At 40.2% G+C, this 23,456-nt stretch overlaps 1 protein-coding gene across 1 annotated transcript in view; it reads right to left on the minus strand.

The window, feature by feature from the left end:
- The window catches only part of Brinp1 (BMP/retinoic acid inducible neural specific 1), a 189,652-nt gene extending 166,397 nt beyond the window's left edge, over positions 1–23,255 (minus strand). Inside the window, exon 1 of the mRNA XM_028885701.2 lies at positions 22,867–23,255. The gene's annotated coding sequence lies outside the window, so the exon portion shown is untranslated. The remainder of the gene's footprint in view (positions 1–22,866) is intronic.
- Positions 23,256–23,456: the final 201 nt, after the last annotated feature.

The following is a 23,456-nucleotide window of genomic DNA, read 5'->3' on the forward strand; positions in this document are numbered from 1 at the left end:
AGGCTTGAACATAGAAAAGATACATCTATATTTTTATTGACTGATTCACCCACTTATAAGAAATATGATGATGACTAACTCTGGAAAAGACATTCCCCTAGGTATTATAGACAATGATATATATAAAGATATCGGAATAGTATCCTCTGGAATGAAGAATGGGAGACTGTCAGTGACCTTTAGCCTTCTATGCTATAAAACCAAGTCAAATATACAAGACCAGTACTTTAACAAACATGAAATTATCAATATGTTCCTGTTCCAGGAAAGGCCATTTGACTTAAATTTTTTTTTTTTTTTTTTTTTTTTTGTTTTTTTGTTTTTTCGAGACAGGGTTTCTCAGCGTAGCTTTGTGCCTCTCCTGGAACTCACTTGGTAGCCCAGTCTGGCCTCGAACTCACAGAGATCCGCCTGACTCTGCCTCCCGAGTGCTGGGATTAAAGGCGTGCACCACCACCGCCCGACTTAACAAAATTTTACCAGTATTTTATAAGACATTTCCAATATCAATATGTAGTAGGAAGGTAAAAACACTGGAATAAGGTTCTACAAATTTCTATACTAGCAACCTATGAGCACTGGTTCAAGGAGAATGTTAAAACAAAAACCAAAACAAACAAGATGCACACATGAAAGAAAAATCCAAAAGGCACATTGCAGGAATACAAAGAGGCTGAAGGAGGTGATGCCTGCAGTGGTATTCACTGACTGGGAAAGAGAGGGGGAAAATCACATAGGCCTGTAAGATCTCAGAGTTTGTGGTTCTATGGCTTTTCCTTCAAGGAACTTAGAATGCTATAAAAATCTAATTATAGAAGAAAAAAATAAAGGTTATGAGTTGTTTTATGGCCTTTTCACTTTCTGTCTCCAGTGAATTGCCAAAGAAGGCAGCTTCCATGATATTATCCAGAAATGTTAGGTATCTGTACTGAACCAATAAGCTAAATGTGAAGATGTTAATTAACCAAAGCCCAGCTCCCTCACAGACACCCATTTCCTTTCGAGATGAAGCAGGAAGTTACCCAAAAAGATGTGCTTCTAAAAACCTCCCTTGACCCCACATACCTCCTTGAAAAGTTTCAGAATAATGTCTGAAACTATACCACCAAAGTAATTTTTTTTCTTGGAATTCTACAGGATAGTTTTACTCTCAAGAATAAATAAACATAATTTGTTCCTTGCTCAACATCTCGACCCCAGAGCTACAGAGACATGCCTACAATTCAAAACTGATTGTGAGGATACTATAAGTAGTCTAATTTGGCTTTGACTCATCATGAGACTCACGATCTATGTGGGCAAATAATGTCAGCCTCTTTCAATGCCCGTTTCCTTGTCAAATTGTTCTTTGTTAGTAGTGTCTTTGTGTGTGTGCAATGAGTGATGAATGGAAACTGATGACAGGGTCTGGCAAGCAGAAACTGTGAGGTAAAAGGTAGCTGTTGTTATTATTGGGTTCCTTCCTGGATCACGCCCTGATCAATGGCTACCCTCCCACCTATAAATGAGAACTAGGATCAGTTTTCACTTCACTCCATTATTATAACTCCATGTGTCACTCTCTATCAGTAACTAGCATCTCTACCTTTGCTTTCTAGGTTCTCTGTAGATATTTTCAGCAACCCCAAACATATTTTACCACTCAGCCATTTTGCCTTAAGTTATTCCTCCTCCTAGAATATTCTTTTGACTGACCCCATCCCCATCCTAAGCCCCTACCACAGATAAACTGTATTGCCTCTCTTTTGTTTAAATATTAGTTTCCTATTATTACCAAAAAATAAAGGGAGGGTGCAGAGCTATCCACATATAACCCTCCTACCCCTTCATATACACACGTCGGCAAAGCCTACCCTATTCCATATCCTAAACCCTAGTGAACACCTCTGTGTTTGTTGATGCACCTCCATTGACATATACTCATCACCCAAAGACTATAGTTTACATTATGGTTCAGCTTTGGTGATGTATGTTTGATGGGTTCAACAAATACATGACAACATGAGTCTAATATTACAGCATCACATGCAAACCTTTTTCAGAATATTGTATAGTTGTACTAACATGGTATATAGCCTTTCCAAATTGATTTCTTTCACTAGTGATGCGCATTAACCTTTACTCATGTCCTTTCATGTCATAATAGCTCATTTCTTTTTAGATCTCCATTATCTGGATACACCACATTTTATGTATCCATTCACCTACTAAGGGACATTTTTGTTTTTTCCAAGTTTTAGTAATTCTGAACATAGCTGCCAAAAACAATGTACAGGTTTCTCATGTGGACATGGAATTTCAATCACTTTAGTGAAATACCAAAGAACCTATCTCTTAAAAGCACTTGTAAGAGTGTGTTTAATTTTGTAGCATTGGCGATAAACTGATAATTGTCAGGATTGAGAATTTGGAAATGGTTTCTTCTTGAACATTCAGATCAAGACCATTCCAAGGCCAAATTCCATAGGAAGGTGAATCAGAAGCCTACCCATTATTCCATATCAGAACACTATACTGTCATGCATGTGGGCTATTGGAAAGCATTAATTTGCCTTGTTTTGATATGGTATAACAAAACAGGATTTGGTGCATAGTGCTCACTCAGCTAATAATGCATTAATAAATGAAGAAGCAAACAAAATGAACTGACAAATGAATGGGTTGGCTGGATACATGCAGTCTAAGTGCAGCATCTCACAATTTGCAAAGCATTTTTTGCTTAGTTTAAACCATTTGATCCACACAGGCTCTTGGGATTTTCACAGGAAATTCAAGCTCAGAAAGCATGAGATATTTGCCAAGTTAAAGCATGGCAAATCAAGGTTTAACCCTGGGTCTTCCAATGCTTCTCCCACACCAAAATGTAGTCCTTTTACTAAGAAATGAATGGGAGCTTACTAGAGAACCATACACAGAGGATTTGAATGTGGCTCAAATAGGAATGTACTCATAGTATAAGAATGAGGACTTGAGCTTGGATCCCCAGAACCCACATGGAAGTTGGATCCTGGAACACAACTCTTAACACCAACCTTGGGGGTACAGAGTCACAGAACAGAGACATGTGGATCTCTAGAACTCATTGGCCAGAAAGTATAGCTGAACCAATGGGCTTCAAGCCAATAACCTCACCTCAAAAAGCAAGAGATTGAAAAGACACACATATTGACCTGTGACTTCCATTTGCACACAGGCATGAACACTGATATGCATGTGAGTACACACACACAGAAACATGTAACACACACACGTGCGCACGCGCACACACACACACACACACACACACACACACTCACAGAGAGAGAGAGAGAGAGAGAGAGAGAGAGAGAGAGAGAACCTCAATTCAAGAGCCTTTCAAGAATAGAGAACATGAAAGTATGAGAACAAAACCAATGCCTCCATTTGGAAGAAAAAAATGGGAGGAAGCAACTTGGGAGTACCCAGTGAATCTCAGACACAAACTGGAATCTCATTGGCAATGGCTGAATATATGGGACTTGTTAGTTGGGAGACCAGATGATCAAAAAATACCAGAAACAGATTTTATCAATTTTTCTACTTCACCAATGTCTGACTCTACTTCCTGCTGAGCATATCATGCTACAACTGAGGTTTCAGCCCTTGGAGAAAAGCCGAGAGATTTCTGCAAATGTTTTCTCTTTGACAGATGGAGCAGAAATTGAGAAGCATTACAAGGAAGATGGATCAGTGCATCACATTTGTAACAATAAAAATGCAGCAATGGTTAAAAACAGTCTTGGTTAAATAGAAACCCAGGGTTGGCCTAAATCTTTTTTTTTTTTAATTAAAAGTGAAGGAGAATTTCAAAGTTCTATTTCAGCACCACCAAGCTTCAGTGCAATGAATGCAGAATGCTTATGCATCTTGGCTAGATGTCAGACAGCATAAGATTTATGTGAGTTCAGGCCTTAGCCAAGGAAAACCCCAGCACAGGAAACCAGGGAAAGAAATGCAGAGAGGAAAAACTCACAGACAGAAATGTCTGGATACTTGTACCCATGTAACTTCCCCCCTTTCTCTCCATATTCTGCCTTGTGAACAGCCACTGGCATTTCCTTGTTTTCACTGTCTCTGTTTCTATTTTTGTCTCTGTTAACACTGAGATGTGTAATTCTCAGGAGACATTCTCAGTTCACCTGCCATGGGCACGTCAGGGTGGTACTCCAATGACTTGGAGACCTAACCAGAGACAGAGGTCATTGAATGCTTGGATACTGCCTGTCTCAGAAGTGAGGACAAAACAGCATTCAAGGCCTTCTGCAGTAGGGGTCCTCTGGTCACAATTACTCTTCTGAACTGTTGAAGGAACTTTTACTAAATGCTCAAGTCAGAGCCCTACCCAGCATTATCTGATCCAGTCAATCAGGGCATTGGATATGCACATTCTGAAAAATAGCAATTGAGAGATAATAACTTGTGGGATAGATTTCTTGCAAAAGCACACAGTCATGTCAGCAATATGGTCAATTTTATTTTAAACTGTCATCCCGCAACTTTTGGGTTATTTTCCTGCATAGCTCACACAATCCACTCTCACTTAGTCCACAGGTCCAACGACAAACATTTGCTTTTCTGCATGGGTAGAGTTTAAGCGGTGAAAAAATATATTTAACACTAAAGTATTAATATTCATATATACACAGTAAGAAGCACACGTTAGAAAATACTGATTGTCCCATGCACATGAACACTGTCACATATACACATACAGGTACCACACACACACACACACACACACACACACACACACAACTACAACTATATTCATGAACCAGAACAGTCCTGGTATCTAACATAATTTCAGTTCAAGACATATATTTGAAACATCATTCAAATAAAACTCACAATGCTTCCTTAATAGTTACATACATAAATACATTGATATTCATTTAAGCATTTCCTTCATTGTTAGAAATATTATAGCTGCTTAACAAATGCTTATGAAACCATGCAAGCATTTTACATGCCATATCTCCTGATGAGAACATTCATTCCCATGCAAGTTTATTCACACATGAATACATTTAGGAATCCATGAGTACATTCAAGCACAAATGATATATTCATATTTGAAAGAGTTAAGCTCATTACGTATGTGAGTCATACTTATGTGGACATACAAATACAAACTACACACACACACATACACACACACACACAAACACATGTACAAAATGCACCACACTGACACTCCATACATAGTACACATCATATACCACACAACACACAAAACACCCCCCCACACATACTACCATATACACATATCACATACTACACACAACACATAACACACATGCCACTCACACTCACACCACAAACACACACCATACCGCACACACTATACACATATCATACTTACCATACATGCACATATGTATCATGTACACATTCTCTCTCTCCTCTACACATACTGCATAGCATACAATATACTATACCCTATGTACACCACCCTTACAACAAAAACATAAATGTGTACACATACACTTGTACACCACACATATTTATCATACATACCATACAATACACACACACACATACACAAAATATACCCCACACCACACACACACATCCTAAACACATCACACACATATGCACACACTCTTCTCTCTACACATACCATATATGCACCACACAAAATACACAAACAGGATAAACATATGTATAACACACACACACACACACACACACGCACACACACACACACACTCCCACGCACCACCACCACCACCATCACCACCCACAAAAACATACAGCTCTCATGGTACAAAACAGAGAGCTTGACTCACTCAGCATACTTTTCCAAATCAGGTTCTTCCTCTTCCTGTCAAAATAGACCACTGAATATGAAGACCTGTGAGAGATCATAGAATCTTGAAGAAATAAATGTCACATATAAAACAGATGCCAGGATTAAAGCAAGTCTAGATGATCTGAGCCAATGTTTCACAGGAAACATAAGGCAGAGCACAGATCAACAGTGGTTAACCATGTGTATAAGAGAGGAAAAGCTGTGGACAAGAACAGGAATAAATGCTTAAGTCATCAGGCATGCAAAAAACTGTCCTAGAAACAGTATAAAAATCACAGTGTCATGCACGAATATTACTCTACGTGAATCTAGCATTGTCCTACAACAATGCACATTTAGAGAAATGATGTCTAAAATAACAGCCAACATAAAGATTATAGCAGAGCTGGCCAGTGAGTAAAGATGTTAATCCTATTATGTTTCAAGCTCTCTCTTGCTCAAGGTAAGTGTTTATCTTGGGTGTCAATAAAGTCAACCATCACCCTGTCAGGCAATGCGAGAACATCCAGAAGATTTATGTGTCACCACCACAGGTGACATTTGGCCAATGTGTTTACGGTAAGTATTATAAGGGTTTCATCTCTCATGTTTGTATTGTATACACATATTTATTTAAGAGTAATCTCTAAGTTGCTATATATATTTTTTTCATGGATTGAGAAAGAAAGTAAACAAGACAACCACAGATGCCACCTTCACCTAAAAAAAACCCTCTAATGTCATAATCCTAGACTTTCAATATTTGATGGTACTAAGGTTGGATTTTTTTTTGATTCCACAAATATTCCTTTCCATGAGTTTATGAGATTCTGACTCTAAGTTTTTATTATCCTAAGATTCAATGATTTAAAAATTTGATAGTTTCTAAAATTATACAACAATGGTTCTCAAATATCAATATTATAAGAATTTGGCATTTATAGCTTACAATTTGAAGCTCAGTTCTCTTGATGAGAATGAAGTTGCTATGCCATTATCTGAAGCAGAAGCCTAAAAGGGGCCAAAGTGCCTATACTAGGTGATGAGGACAGAGAGACCATGAAAAAGGAAAGCACCCTATAGAGAAAAAAGCCCCAAGCGCACATCAATTGTCTCTGAAGTTACCTCCTTCTGCCCATCTTTGTCTTTAACTTCATTTTATGATCCAAAGAGTGAGAATATTTACTGCTAAAATACAAGCATTGTGGAGGCAGACCCCCTGGGTATCCTAGCATCTACCATAAATCCTGAATGTCTGAACAGAAAACTCATAATAAATAACTAAAATTGAGACAGCTGGGCTCATTGTGGCACACTTCTCTTCCCTCTTTGCCAATGCTTTCTTCCAATACTTTTCCTCCTTTTCCATCTTCTACTCTGCATCCTTCTACATCATCTCTTAAATGTTTAAAATTTCCATGTATATTAGTTATGCAATCTCTTAGGAAGCCAATTATTATTTCTCCCATTATACAGATAATGAAGCTGAGGCTAAATATGATTTATCAAAATCCTTTATGGTAATAGAAAAAATGGTGAACCTGAAATTGCTGACTCCAACTTCACAGCTTTCCAAATTCCATAGTTGTCTTGCACTATCCTTAAAAACATAAAAATTATCATCTCCACAAAACACTGAGAAATCCAAAACTCAGACATGAGACCACTGCTTCTGATTCCTCAATATAATTTTAATACATTTTCTCAATCAACACCAGTTCCTATTTTATGATATCCAATCCTGGCCTTCCATACTCAACAGTTCATTTAATTTTCTAGCCTTTTTTTCTCCTCCTGGGAGTGCTGTACATGGCATGTGTTTATTTTTCAATTAAAGCAAATTAAACTTAATTTTGTTTTGAGAACTTTTTTTTAGAATTTCACAGCCCACGTTGAGATAATTGAGACCCTGCTGTTTCTGGAAGCAGTGTTTAGAGAGAGGAGGCCCTGATCTGACACAACCTTAAAGAAGCCATTTTTTAACACCTCCCTTTCCTTTGTCCCACCAACCGGGTGTTTCTTGAGTCCATCCACTTCCTTGCCACTGTTCTGCTAGATGTGCATCTTCTACACAGTAGCTATACTACAACCATGACCTGCAAAAGGACTACCAAGGCTTTTCCTTTCACTTCCCCCACACACCTCCCTGTCATTCTCAATTGTAGATCTAATAAAGTCAACAACTCCTCTTAGCAGTCAGCAAAAACTGTCTCAATAGAAATTAGAACCAAGTCCTGAAACTTTAAGTAGCTTACCTTTCCACTAACACTCTAGCCTCAACCTCTGGCATGCTCTCTGGACACGCTGAAACACTCCTGCTCCTGCTCGCCATCTGGAATGGCCTTTCCCTGCATCCAACTAGCTATGCAACCTGCAAGGTGACAGGGATAGACGTCTTTTCTGTTTCTCATGATACATAGGTGTATTCCAGCTTCATCATCTACAGTCTGAGATTGTGCAAAGTGGCTTCAGATCAGGAAACCAACTCTATTCATAATAAATGTTTCAGAATCAGACATGTAGTAGATCCTCAAGAAACATGCTTCAGAAAATGTTAAGGAGAAGTGAACACTAATAAAAAAAAAAAAAGGCTAAAAGAGGACACAGGAAGGGGACAAGCAAGAAAGAGCAAGCAGGATAGTAACCAAATAACAACAACAAAAATGAGACAGAGAGAGAAGGAAAGACAAGTGAAGCTTACATTAATTCATGAATATTACTCTACCTGAATCTACCATTGTCCTACAACAATGCATACTTAAAGAAATGGTGTCTAAAATAACAGCCAACATAAAGATTATAGCAGAGCTGGCCATTGAGTAAAGATGTTAATCCTATTGTGTTTCAAGCTCTCTCTTGCTCAAGGTGTTTGTCTTGGGTGTCAATAAAGTCAACCATCACCCTGTCAAGCAATATGAGAAACTTCTTTATGATCTTATGATAATTTTCTTAGTATGACAATAATTTCAAAAATAATGTAGATCATCAAAATTACCTAAAATCAAATTCATCGCAAAGGCATTGTTCTAGTCTTTGCATAGAAGATAGATTTTCTACTATTTAGAGCTTCTTATATGTCACATACAGTACTAATAGTCAATTGAAAGAAATAGAGAAAGTTGAAATTATAAGGTCAAATAATTTTGAGAACACTTGAATTAAGAATAAGTAAATCTTTATTGTAGGACACAAAAGAGTCTTTAAAATGTTTAGGCATATTATATAATTCTTCTCTCAAATGTATTATACTGCCCAATGCACTATTCTCAGGGTTTTCAAAAACCCCAAACAAAACAAAATAATAAAACAGTGCTCAATAGAAAAGGACATGAGAATGGTATGGAAGGAGAATGAGTTTAGAATCGGACACAGGGAACTGGTATTCTAGGCTTGGGGTCTATGTGAAGAATGTGACCTTTTTCAGTCCAGTCCCTGTTGTGATAGTCTTAATTTTTTCTTTGTGTGTGTGTGTGTGTGTGTGTGTGTGTGTGTGTGTGTGTGTGAACATGTAGAGATCAGAGGAGACCCTCAAGTGTCCATGCTCACCTTTTACCATGTTTGATACAGTCTCTTGATAGTCGCTGCTATATATTGTTGAGCTTCAAGAAATTCTGTCTCTGCTTCTTACCTTACCACAAGAACTTTATGATTACAGATGCATGCTACCCTGTCCAGCTTTACAGTAGTTTAGTGAATCTGGACTTTGGGCCTTATGCTTCTATAGGACGCACTTTATTTACACTCTGAACCATCTCCTCTGCCCTTGAATTCTTTACCTGTCAAAACAGAGGAATAGCTATGTGGAGTTTCAAGAATCTTAGGTTAGCCCTAAAATTCTATGGTTCTGGGAAAAAGACACACAAACTTTATTAGGTTCACCATGTCATCCACCCTCATTTATTTCCAGAAGTCTGAATATTTCCATGTTCATCTCCAGGGCAACCTCTAGCTGTAAGCTTTCTGGAAAACCGAGAGAGACATACTTTTAGTCCTGAGGTCTCCTAGGCAAACGTTTAATTTCCATAGAAGCCTATCTTAAATAAGGAACACACTGTCTGGATATCATTTCATCTGCTGATAGCAAATGTGTTTCATGTATTCTGATGACAAAGGTGACAAAGGCACAGTTTACATTAGCCTTTCTTCCCGGGGAACCTCGGGGATATGTCTAAGCCATATTTGGCTTGCAAGGAGCTCAATACAATGGCTTAAATGGCAATAGAAGTTGAAAACGATGCTTTCGAGTCATTGTTAAAGCCTTGGACCTTCATATTCAAATCTTACAAATGTATAACAAAGCAAAGCAGGTAAGAGGAGCTACTTGGGTGCAGGAAGAAGGTTGAAAGCTGAGCGGTCTCAGAGGCAGCCTCAATTTATCACCTCCTCCCAGAATGATCCTATATCACTTCAAAAGTGAGAAAATGAAGGTCAGGGGAGTGTAATTTACTCAAAATTCAAAATAAACAGAGAAAGACCTTCTGAGTCACTCATGATTCTCAAACCATGACACACAAAGTGTCATCCATTCAAGAAATGGTTTCATTTAATATAAAGATGGCACTAATTTATTCTAAGGGGCCCAGACCCACTCTTGTTCATTAGAAATCACAAACCACTTAAACAATCACCACTATTTTATGAATATTTTTACTCAAGCCAATGGTGAGTTAAAAAGATTAGTCATTTAATTTGGCTTAGGATGGCTTACAAATGTAGGTAACTATATTCATGGACTCTCCTGTGTTTCAGTTTTTCTTCTAACCTATCATGGATTACTCAATAATCCCATTAATCCTACTAATTAAAGCACTGATTATCCAAGTAATGCACACTTATTACAGAATATAAAGAAATACAGGGAAGCATCAAAAAAGAAATGAAATTCATTCATAACACATTATCCAAAAATAGCCACTAATACATATGTACATCTTATTCAACGATCATGAATTCTGTAATATTTTGTTTAATATGCTCCTTTAATCACTCACCAAAAAGTAAGTCAGTATAGAAAGGTCTCCTTCCCATCAAAGGGCCTTTCCAAAAAAAGTGCTGTTTATGGACTACTTGCTATGCATAAGACATTTTGTCAAGTGTTTTCTGTATGTGATATTCACTCTCACATCAAAACTTTATGGAAGGTTCTGTTGATATTTCCTATCATTCCATCTCTTGGTATAGAAAGATACCTCTCAAACAGCACAATTCGAGTCTTCAGAGTCTATTCTATATTTTGTTTTATTTCTATTTTCTTTTGTTCTCAAAGGAACGTTCTTCATAGACTCTGCACATCTGACTTCTTAGAGGGAGGGTCACATTCTTAATTTAGAATTATTTATACTTCCCTTGTAAAAATTAGAATAGCTTAGGAGTGTGTCTGGATGTTGTACCTGCTCTCCTGATAATGAATCTCTCCCCTCACTTCCTGTTGCTCACTCCAGCCCAGTCATACTGGTCTCCTTACACAGGATCTCGCCTCAGAAGATTCTTCAGGAGCATGGTCAAACCTCTGGTATTTTACTTTGTCATTCACTTGCAAATCTCCCTTTGTCTACTTCCAGGAGTCAAGAAGAGTCTACCTGGTTACCTCTACCTAGAATGCTACCCTCCAGGATATGTCCCTGGCTGTATTCTCAATCTCCGCCAGATCTCTTTTCAGAAGTCAGCACTTCCCTGGGCATTTCCCTTCCCTATTTACATGAATTAACATGCCCTCTCCCACCATGCCATCTGTCCCTCCCACCTTCCTTCTCTAGTCATGTTCTATTTTTTCTTCTCTATTATGCTTATCACCATCTGACACACACTATATTTTTGCTTGTTTATTTATATAACAACTTTTCCCTTAATTAGAGCATGAGTTCCAAGATGGGATTGGGGGTCTTAGTCAGTTGTGTTCACTGCCGTTTTCACAGCACTTAGAACAGTGTCTGACATAAAGAAGTGTACATAAAGAAGTGCTCCTTGTATTATTTATTTTTTCTATTGTGTGTACATGTATGCAATCACAAATGTGTGTGTGTGTGTGTGTGTGTGTGTGTGTGTGTGTGTGTGTACATGAAACACAGATTATGCTGCCAGAAACCTTCCCCAATTACCTTTTACCTTTGTCATTGAAGTAGTTCTCAACTAACTCAGACCTTGCTGACAGGGCTAGCAGAGCCCTGGGACGATAGGCATGACCCTATCCATCTGGTGTTTACATGGACTCTGGGAATCTGAACTCCACTCCCACATTTGACCAGAAAGTACATTAACCACTGACTTACCTTGCCAGATTAATTCTTTCATTTTAAAAATGAAGCAAACACAAGCCACATGTGTGCTGCATGTGCATTTCTAACTAACAGGGAAGTCTGTTTTCCTGCACTGCTTGCCTGGATAGCATTTACTGTTAAAACAACTGACAACATCAACATCATCAACAATGTCAATATCAACAACAAAAATAGAAACATTTTGATAATGCTACTTGGCATCATGTTGCTTTTGTTCTTCTTTATCATTATCATCATCATCATTGTTATTATTATTATTATTTATTTTCACATAGAAAAGTAAAGCTTTCTTTTATTACATCCTGATTTCTTGCTTAATTTTATCTCATTTCTCTTGTAACATTTTTTTTTTTGAGATGCCCGAGCAAGCAACCAAAACAAACCAAAAATACTTCTTTTGGTGGGGCAGATGTAATTGTGGCATTTTCATGCAAACATATCATTCTATTTGTTCCCACTCATCTCCTCTTCTCATTGTCTTCTATTCTATATCTTTCCTGATGGTTTCTTTCTTTCCTCTCAATTTTTTTCCCACATCTGCTTATCCTTGTTTTAAATGGAAAAGGAATATTTTCTTTTTGAAAGTACAGGTATAACCAAACATGCTCTTCATTTCAAAGTTCTACACATTTGCCCTCTAATAGCATGTGATCCTACAATTATGACTGAGCTCTTGGCCCAGTAATATGGAGAGGCAACTTTGCTTGAGCATTTTCCAATATCGCTACAGTTCTCCTTTCTACGTGTTCCCAACATGGTCAACATCAATTCTCTAGAATTCATGTTATGTACATGCATAAGTTAATAGAAAAAAACATACAGAGACAGAAATATGTACAGTATCTTGCAACATCTAGTTGTTGAAATTCATGCCATCTCTACCCTACAATTTCTTGAATTCCTTTTAAAAGTGACAGTGAGATCACTGCTATCAGATGTGGGCTTGGAGTTACCACTTCCATTAAAAGTAAGATCTTGGCACTTAGCTCTGGCTCAGAGTTAGAACGCAGCTTATTCTATGATGGTTGGCCCTGGTTTCAACAGCATTTGAACTCCCACAATTAGGGTGCAAATAAATAGGCTAAGCTAAGGTTTCCTGCAGAGGCATTGTGAAGTTAAATTACTATTTTAAGAGGCTATGAAATTGGCAGTGAGAACACACTGGAAGAGTGGAAGATATTCATGATACTGACAGATAAAGAAGGGAAGGAAGTAAAATGCAGATTGTTAGTGAGGATTTAGGAAGCTCTTTCCAGCAGCCCGTTTATAACTTCTCCTGGAACAAGTATAATGGATGCCTTCCTACTTTAGACATCTGAAAGATCAGAACTGAGTCTTACAACATAATGGTTGATGATTTGCAATGACTGACCCTACTCAAGACAATAGAAACCTAGTATCAGGCATCAACCTCCACTATAAGAAGCCACCAAATTGCATGTGGGGGCAGGCTGGAAGCTGCTACTAGCTGGACAATGCCTTAGGCTAATGCAAGGAGGGAGGGCAATTTAGGCAAAAGACATCACATTTAATGTGCCACGATAGACAAGTGCTTGAGGTCTGATATTGTCACTTATTACATACCTTCAGTGAATTCCTACTTTTGAGACAGAATGTCCTTGTTGGGAAACTGGAGAGAATAATTTTAATTATGGAGAACCACAATAAAGGATAAATGGAATTTTAAAAAACATTTCAAGATATTCAGGAATTTGATAAAATAAATGGCATTAATGGTGTGAAAGGGAATCATGAAGACAAAGATAAACAGAGGATCCAGCTACTGTCAATCACCCATGCTTTCAGGTAAATCTGATGGACACACTGGCCTTACATACTGGGAAATGAAGTAGACAGGTGCAGGGTGAGAGGTTGCGGGGAGTCAGGATGCCACAGGTTCTGTATTATCTTAAAGAGAATGACTCTATATATGAAATAAGACCAAAGAAAAAGGAGAGAAAATTAAATATATGGATGATGACTTTCAACTCTCCTGGTCAATGTCCTGTCTTCATCTTCTTTCATAGAAACCCAGAGAAGTAAAAATTCTGCTTTAGCAATTCTGCATACTATGATGCCCTTTTCCTACTTTTTCAGTCTCTCCTCTAACCATTGCTGTCGTACTGCTACACTGTGGGGTGCAGCGAGGGAGCTGGTGTGTAAAAGTGATCCTTGGAGTTCCTTTGCAAGGTCATGTCTCAAACCTAAAAGTAATCTCTTTTGTGTATGATTTTTCCAGTTAGAAAATAAGCCCGTGAATTCAGATAATGCTCAATCTGATACATCAGGGCATAGCAGTAAAAGAGCAAAAAATGGTTAATGCTATGTGGTTGTGACAATCTGCTAGGTACAGTTTGAAACACTTACACAATCACTCATTAAATTCTCATTTCACTTCCATACAGAGTTGTTATTGTTCTCCCCATTTTACAGATGGGGAAACTGACGTGGGAACATTAGGTAACCCAGCTAACGTCAGAGAGCTAGTAGTGGTAGCACAGGTATTCAGACTCCAGCCCTCAAACTTTCAATCACTGTTTTCAAGTCAGATAGAAATGGATTCCAATCACCCATACCCCACCATCTGCTTAATATTTGGTCTTCAAAGGGCAACATTGTTGTTACATACCTCAGCTTTTACATCTCCAAAATGGGAGAGCGTTCTACCTACTATGTGCTTAAAGACAGCATACAACAAAGAATGGACTATGTACCTATCATAGTACAAACAAACAAGCTCGACACATACTGCACCAGTCCAGGCAGTCCAGGAGCGGTTCTATAATAGTGACATTTCAGCCACTCCTGAATACTGTGGGTGAAGACCCTGAACTCTGAACAAATGTATTCTTCCCCATTCAAAAAAGAGAGGAGACAAAATGGAGAAAAATGTGACTGGCTTGCTAATATTTTCAGAAATCATTTGTAAGGCTTCACTGGACTTTGAATGATACTGTCCTGTTGATATGCACTCAGAATAAAATTATAACTCTCTCAACCCTTCCCAGCCTTAGCCATCTGCAGAAATGGCACTTGATGATGACCACTTCCTCTGAAACAGTCATGTCTCCAAAATGTGTCCCAGCAGCAGAATGACATTACCCGCCCTTGCCAGGTAATCTATTTTTCAATCTTTTCCCTACACGCCTACACATATCAAAATGCTGATTTCCTCTTTTTAAATGGCTGCTCTGCTTGTGCAGATGTTTTTAAAGTACTACCCAGGCTCCTTGTAGGTGCTCCCCCTACAATATGCCTATAAACTCAGAACTCATCAAATTCTATGAGAAATTTAGCTTACCCAGTACCATGTCAACAGCATCATATTTGCTCAAAGCTATGGTCTCTGTCACATTCTGAAAATGCTCTTCCAGATTTATTGTGGGGCTTCTGGATACTCCAGGAATTCCCACAGGCATCAAGCATTTCATTTCTTTTTACAGATGGCTAATTCTTAGAATAGCAACTTAAGAACTTTTCTTTTAATAGGGTGGGTCTTCTAAAATGCAGTCAACCCCAGGATATGTATGGAACCTTCTTCCATTCAGATCAACTTGTAATCTGTAAACTGGCTATTCCACAGTAACCACGGGATCTGTTCTTCCCTACTGGCTCATTTTCTGGGCCTCTGAAATGCTAGATATGTTATATCTCAGAAAGCCTTTGGGGCTTGTATTGGGTTAACCCTTACAAAGAGTTCTAGCTGTTCAGATGGGCCATTTACTTGGAGCCCTGCTGTTCCAGCCTTTACAGTTTACACAAAAACGATTGCATCTTACTTTTGTTAATTGCCTTATGGATCTACCTCCCACCCTTGGGGGAATACAGTTATTTAGCAATTCCCAAGAGGATGCCAACATGCCTCTATACAGTTCTGCACCATGTGAGTACAGAATTTGTTAAGAATGATAGATTGTGTGCCTTCATAGGGCTTCCTCATCCTGTGTGGCAGTAGCAGACAACAGTAGTAATTGACCACTGTTCACTTTCTCACACCTAGTCTTATTCAGTCTAGTCTCCTGAAGGCCACTTGCAGTCTCTAAAAGAGGGTTCCCCTGGGAGAAAAAAACCTCCTTCACTGTCATATGGAAAAAAAATTAATTTCACATTTCCTTGGCCTCATTATTTTCTTAATTGTCTTTTTTGCCCCCTCAGTTGCAAGGACTGTCTACGGATTTGTAGAAAGCCTTTTTGGGCTGCTGTGTGGGCTGCTGTGTTCCAGGAGAATAGTGGATTTAATGTTAACGCTTAATCACTTTGATATTAAGAGTTGCACCAGTGGCAACAGGCTCAGCATCTATCCCACTCAGCCAGCCTGTCTTGAATCACAATCAGTGCCATGAGATATGACGTTCTTTAGATTTGCTCATCTCTGAGAGGCCATCTAACTCTCATGATGAAGCATAGCCACCATGCATGTGTCTCTCTCTGCTTTTACAAGAACTTTGTCATGCTGCATTTCCATACAACCCAGCAATATCTCTTCAACAAGCCAAGCAACAGTACGGTCCCTCTAAATTTATAGAAGGCATACCCAGAGAGAGAAAGATAGGCTCTTAAGGAGTCTATATTGATACTGAGAGGAGTCAGGATTAGAATTAAGAACTTATGTCTCTGTACTTGTATCCTATGAGATTTTGAAGTGAAGGAGATATAAAATAAAAAGATACAATCCCTGATCTTGAAGATCTTATAATTACTGTTCATCCTCATCACTGTCTTTTCTGAAGTGTCCTCCTTTAGCCTTTCCCTTTCCCTAAACTCTATGAGATTCTGAAATGGCAATTACCATCCCATTATGAGTAGTTGGGAATTTGCATATCTCTTCAGTTAGAAGGCCTGTATTTATCATCGTTCACTAGCATATCTGCTTAACCATTTTGTCCAAATCCTTTTGCACATCATATTTGATAAATCTTTGCAGTTGAAACTGCAGCCAGAGTCTACTCTTTTCCTCAGGTTTCCATTATCTGCTGCCCACATGTTCAGTCTCTTTCCCCCTTTCTATTCATTTGCTTTTAACTTTTAAGCCCAGGATTTCTAGAATGTGGAACTCTTAAATAGGACTGGAAGTTAAGATGAGCAAAAAACATTGAAATGACTGATTAAAAATGGGCATGATGAAAACATAACAGAGTCCCTAATAATGACCTCCTGTCAACTTCCAGACCGCCTTTCTTCTCAGACTTCAATCTTCCCAACTAAAGATGTGTCAAGAGAAAAACGTCAAAACCTCTCACTCCCTTGTACAAGACCTTTCTGATGTGTGGGCTCTGTCTATCTCTCCTGTTTCATTTCATGTCGCACTCTGTCTCACTTAAAGCTTCATCCACACTGGGAATCTGTACATCCTTAGCCTTCTTAACCATCTCCCTGAATAATGACTCTATTTTTCCTTTTTATTTAAATCTGAACATCAGTATATTACTAAGAAATGGCTTTTTATGATTAACTCATTTAAAGTTATATCTCCCACCTTCCTTCCTAGCACAGGGTCTGTAATTACCTGTATGACATTTAATATTAGATTTAATTACTGTGATTTTCTATTTGCTTACTCACTATTAGCCATCTCTTCCCTTTTGTGTGAGCTCCAATGAAAGCAGGATTGTGTTCATACAACATTCCTGATGTGTAAACCTGAACTGTCTGTTTCGATGGCCATCAGACACATAGAGTTGCATAAATAAAAATGAAAAAGAAATAAATGCTAAACAAAATCAAACCTCACTTCACCAGTAGCCCTCAAGTATATTTAAGAGTGCAGTGTCTACCATATTGGCTAGCACTGAGAACATGTTTTTTATTCCCCAAAGTTCTATTCGACAGTACTACTATTCTAGGGCAATATCTGACAAGCAGAGGACACTCTATTAACACCTACTATTACTGAAAATAAATAAATACTTTTTTCAACCCTAACTCAATACACATCCTCCTCACAACTTTGTGTCAAAGCCCTAAAAGTGAGATAATCTAAAGAATAATCATAAAATATTGTGCAGTATCAGACAGGCTTTTCAAGTGAATATCATAGGATTCTGGGCTCTTCTACTCAAAAGAGAATATTTTCAATTATATGATTATATTTACTTGTTTATATGATTATAGCATGTAAGGACCTGATGAGTAAAAAAAAAAAAAATTGTAATTGTTCAGTTGCGGAGATTTATAGATGATGGGAAGAATTACACTCAAAACAAGAAAACATCTCACAAATTTCTCCAGATTTAGCACTAGCTCCTTTGTGTGGTAATGAACTCACTGTTAGTATTAAAACTGAGACTTGGAAGACACATGTTGCCTACGTTACCAAAACAGTTTTGATTCCAGACTATGGAGAAAGGTTTGATTATTGAAAAACTTTCAGAGGTTTCTTTGGGGAACTTCCTCAAAGAAAACACTATTTTTATTATAAATCCAGGGATTCTACAATAGTTTTATAGCATCAGCTCCAAAGAGCCAACAGTGTGCTTCAGCTGTTTCTAGCATCCATTGAACAAGCAATCTCATTGGTGACCAGTGATGCTGATCGTGTAGTAGAAGAGTGGAGATGCTCAAGTAATGTTCAAATCCTTGCCCCACTGCTTAAAAGGAAGCTGGCCAACATGAACTTCACCTTCCTCTGCATAGGAGGTGCATCTGCCTCACTGGAGGGGAAGGAAGATTAGATAAGAGAATAAATCTAATGATCTTGGGACACAGCAAGGAATATTGTCAAGTTAGATATAATTACCTGTCCACACCATCACCAGTACCCCTGAGTTGTTGGGATAAGTAGTGTAATTTTGAAGCTACATGACTTTGCTTTGAATAAATGAGGACAAATTGTGTGTGTGTGTGTGTGTGTGTGTGTGTGTGTGTGTGTGAGAGAGAGAGAGAGAGAGAGAGAGAGAGAGAGAGAGAGAGAGAGAGAGAGGAAAAACTGACATACTATTGACAGTGGACATGACATGCAAAAGCAAACACTGATAGAACAATTGCTGTGTGCCAGTACCTAGGCATTATAAGAGAAATGTTCCTAATAAGAACACATGTTGATGTGATCAAGAGAGATCTGTCTCCGTGTGGTTGACAAACAGAGCAAACAGAGACAAAAACTAAATAGATAGCATTTCTAATTATATAAAAATCCAGACAAAAGAGTGGTTCTGAAACATGGTCTTTGAAAGACTTTGAAGGATTATCTGAGCCAGATACTATAGGGCTATTAGAACGCAGGAAGGTATGATATTTCATTATCTTACATATGAAATATTATAATGAAAAACAATGGGAGGAGTTGTTTAAAAAATTGTATTTGATAACTCTTCCTCTTCCTATGCTTTTGTTCATAGGGTTTACCAGGAGTTCACTAACTTATTTGTTAAACTTTGGATTTTAGGTCAGAGGACATAGGGAGAGAAGGAGGTTATGACTAATTGTAAGAGTCTGTTTTCATGATACGTTCTAATGACTTCCTCTAAGGATTTGGGATGAGAAAGCACATGCAAATCAGAAAATATTTCCTCACACACTGCAGGGCCTTTGAGGGCAATGACACTTTCAGAGAAACTGGATGTTTTGATCAATAGTATACACTCTCTTGAGACCACTAAGAGATGTCCTGCTTGAACTGAACAAGAGAGAAATTTTTTTACAGATCCCACCTATGCTGCTACAGATACATTCCCTGCAGCCTGAGCTGGGCCTTCTCAACTCAGCAGGGGGGCCCCAGCGCTGATTTGGAATAGCTAAGCTGTTTCTCCTCGGCTGAAATGGAGTCACAGCTCCCCCTTCTGGGAGCTAAAGTGCCATCTAGCTCCAGAAAAGACCACAGTTGTGAGGTTGTTAATGGCTTTATTGCAGATGGGCCTAAAATCCCCATGTTTCTCAGTACTTGCCTGCACCCCAAAGAGAGCATCTAAAAGACTGGCAACACACTTATTTAATGAATCTGATTCAACTCCTGAAGGACCTGTGACTCAAAAAACTTTATATTTTCCTTACCCTGAGGTTGTGAGTCCCCGTACACGCGTTTACACAGAGTAGCTCAATTTCCTACGAAGGTTAAGTGTTTCATCGGAGGGAATATAGGAGGAAGGGAGGGTTTCTAGCCTTGTGTACACACCTGTATATGAATGCCTGCATATTCTTGCAGGTGCTCCTGTGCCTATGCCATCATGAATGCGAGATTTTAATTAATTTAAATAAATTTGTTTTCCTGGAGTATTTGCATGGACAGCTAAATATATAATGTTCTCAAGAAAGCAAAGCTTTCCTCATCAAAGGCTCAAGTATAGTCAAATGCTCTACTGGGTTCTGTGTATCAGTCACATCATCTTGAGTGCCCACGTGCATATAATTATCTGATGACATTGAAAAGAGAATCTATCCTTTCTTTCTCCCTCCCCACCCCCTTGTGTATACATGTGTGCATTTGTGTTTAATGTTTTTGTGAAGGAAGAAGAATGACTGAGCACTAGGCTCTCCCTCTCCTGGGTCATGATTCCACACGAAGAAGGTCAGAAATGCATCTCTGAAACAAGTTCCAGAAGGGAAAACAGGCAGTTATCATGGGTGGGAGTGTGGTGGGCAGGTAGAATTAGGAAATGTTGTGACTCCTTGGAGTGAAAAAGACAAAGATCTGGCTGAAAAACAACCTGAGTTCTAGTCCTGGGCATGGCACCAAATTGCTAGTGAATATTGGGGAACTGTTATCCTCTTTCTGAGCCAGAGTCCTGCCTGTTTGCTCTTTAATATGCTTTCCAGTTCTGATCCATTCTCCACTGGAAAGAGATAACGAGAGCCTTTATCAACATGAGGGTTCTTCGTCTGTCCATGCTCCCTCCACAACTGCACTAGGCGGCTGTGCTCTGACCTGAGTTTTGTAAAGTCTATGCTATGGCCAAGGCCTCCTGAAGACTTCAGCCTGAAAGATCAGCCCATAGGCAGAGAATGGTATGTGAGCAAGTGCTTGCAGGTAGAACAGTCACCCACCAGCTGGGGCAGGTTCCTACAAACACACACGTCTGCTTTTATCTCTCCTCAGAAGATATAGATGCACATACATAAATATTTGTAAAAGCGGGTATATTTCTGTCTTCTTTCCCTCCCAAGAGGCCTTTCCAGGGAGCCTTTAGAGGCACTGCATCCCACCACCTCAGCCTCGTCTTCCAGCTTCTCTGCTTTCAAGCAGAATGGCTGCCATTTACCTTGAGAAAGTAACAGCTGCCTAGTCTGGAAGCCATGCTAACAGCAGTAAAACTCAGCATTTTTGCTGAGTAGGGCAAGCCTTTAAGAGGCAGCCGGGAATCAAATCAATGGCTGGCTCCAGAACCACGGCCCAACTGTACCTGGGCAGGGTGGCCAAAGTATTTACCTACACAAGCTCCTAAAAGGTGGAGGAAATAGGAAGGAGACCTTAAACTCAAATGGTCTTCCTGAGAGCCTTCTCAGGGACCCCTGCCCTTGGCAGTATTTTAGAGCCAAGCATGAACTGTGAGGTGCAAGTCAACTACTATAACATTCTATCATGGATTCCCCACCCACATCCCTCACAAACTGCATGTCTCCCTTGGTCCTTACACAGGTACAGACCACCATCCCCCCACACATATCAATATCTCTCCTTTCTCACAGCATCTTGCTAACTTCCTGGAGCCATGGAAAAGAACGGCTTTTAGAAGAGATTCTGGGGCTTCCAGAGCTTGCCTGAGATGGAGAAGGCAAAACGAATGCGTCCTAGGAAAGTGCCCTATCAGTCTCCTGGCAAAGCACCCAGAGCTGCCCCAAATTATATTTTCTCTAGGACCCTGTGCGACTACGATGGAGAAACACATCCCCAGAGGACGTTTACTCTTTTCCCCTGAAGAAATTCAGGCAAACTTGCCCAGATCACCCCCTTAAAGGGGGGGGGGGTTGTGATTTCAACAGGGAGACAGGGCAATCTCTCTACCCTACTCTTGCTGTGCACTAGATAAGGCGATCCCTGACTTTCTCCTTTCCTTTGCACTCAGTATCTAGCATCTCCAAATTCCCATCAGAATCCTGGAGTCTACCCAGTGTGGAATTTAAAGGGACAGCATCTCCTTTGCCTCAGGTTTTGGACATGTCTTCTTCATTTTAAACAGTGAGTCCAAGTCTGCACCACTACCCCATGGTTTAGAGGAAATTTTCCTTCAATGGTACATACACTGGGTTAAATAAGGCACCGTCTACATCCCTATCATCTCCCCCAAACAAGCCCAGAGCCCTAAGAGGAAGTCCACAGCGGGCTTCCCGGTAGCTACGTGATCCTGTAGTAAGAACCCCATTCCATCTCCTGTTAGCTGAAGATACCTAATTAAAAATACACAGACGCGCACACAGGCAAACACATACATACAAACACACACACACACACACACACACACATCGCGCTGAAAGTAGGTTATAGGGTCTACACACACACACACACACACACACACACACACACACACACACACACCACGCCACACGCATCAAACGCGAACGACGCCGCACAGTCAAACGCACACTAGCACATCAAGTTCCCACCATGGTACACACGTCGGGAGCGCGCGGGGACACACGCCACTTACTAAAACCGGCATTTAACCCTTGGTGTCCAAGCTACAGGGACCCCAGTCTCCGGAACAGGAGGGGACTTGGCGGCTAGGGAAGCCGGACGAGGGTGCTGGGAGGGGGAGGGGAGGCGCGGGCAGGGGCGCCCCGACTGCGGTCCGGGGCGGGTTTCATGGGCAGAGGGGCTATGGGAAGCTGAGCCCGGGGTCGCCTTACCTGGAGTCAATGTCCGTCTTTGGCGGAGAGCAGCGGGAGGACGCTTTTTATTCGGCTCGGTGGGAACTTGGAAGAGCCCTGCGTCCTGCTCGCATACCGGGAACGGCGAGGGGACTGCAGGCGTGGGGGTACCTGGCTTCTAGCAGCCTGGCTCATACTCAGCCGTAAAGTCCCCTTGGCTGGTCCCGAGGACAGGCATGAATCCCGGCTCCGGAAGGCGGCCACTACTCCCTCTGCCTCCGGCTCTCTGGCTCTCTCGCCCTTTCCTTCGCCTGCGCTCTTCTCCTCCTCCTGCCCCCCCGCGCCAGATCAGTTCGCAGCCGTGGGGACCCGGAGAGAGGCGGCTGGCGAATGGAGAGGGAAGTCCAAGTACGCCGCGGTCTCCGGGCGGGGAGCAGCGGAGGCCGGGCTAGGCAGGGGGAGGGACTTCGCCAGCGACGGAGGAAAATGAATGGGGGAGCGGCTGCCTGGGGGCGGGGGGGGGAGGAGCCTAGCGGCCGGGAGGATTCCTAGGAGTGTTTTGTACGTCTTTAGGTGGAGGAGAAAGAGCCGGGAGAGGAGAACTGGGGCCTCTGGAGGGAGGGGCAGCC

The sequence above is a fragment of the Peromyscus leucopus genome, chromosome 2, assembly GCF_004664715.2.
Source record: "Peromyscus leucopus breed LL Stock chromosome 2, UCI_PerLeu_2.1, whole genome shotgun sequence".
In the NCBI taxonomy this organism is placed as follows: domain Eukaryota; kingdom Metazoa; phylum Chordata; class Mammalia; order Rodentia; family Cricetidae; genus Peromyscus; species Peromyscus leucopus.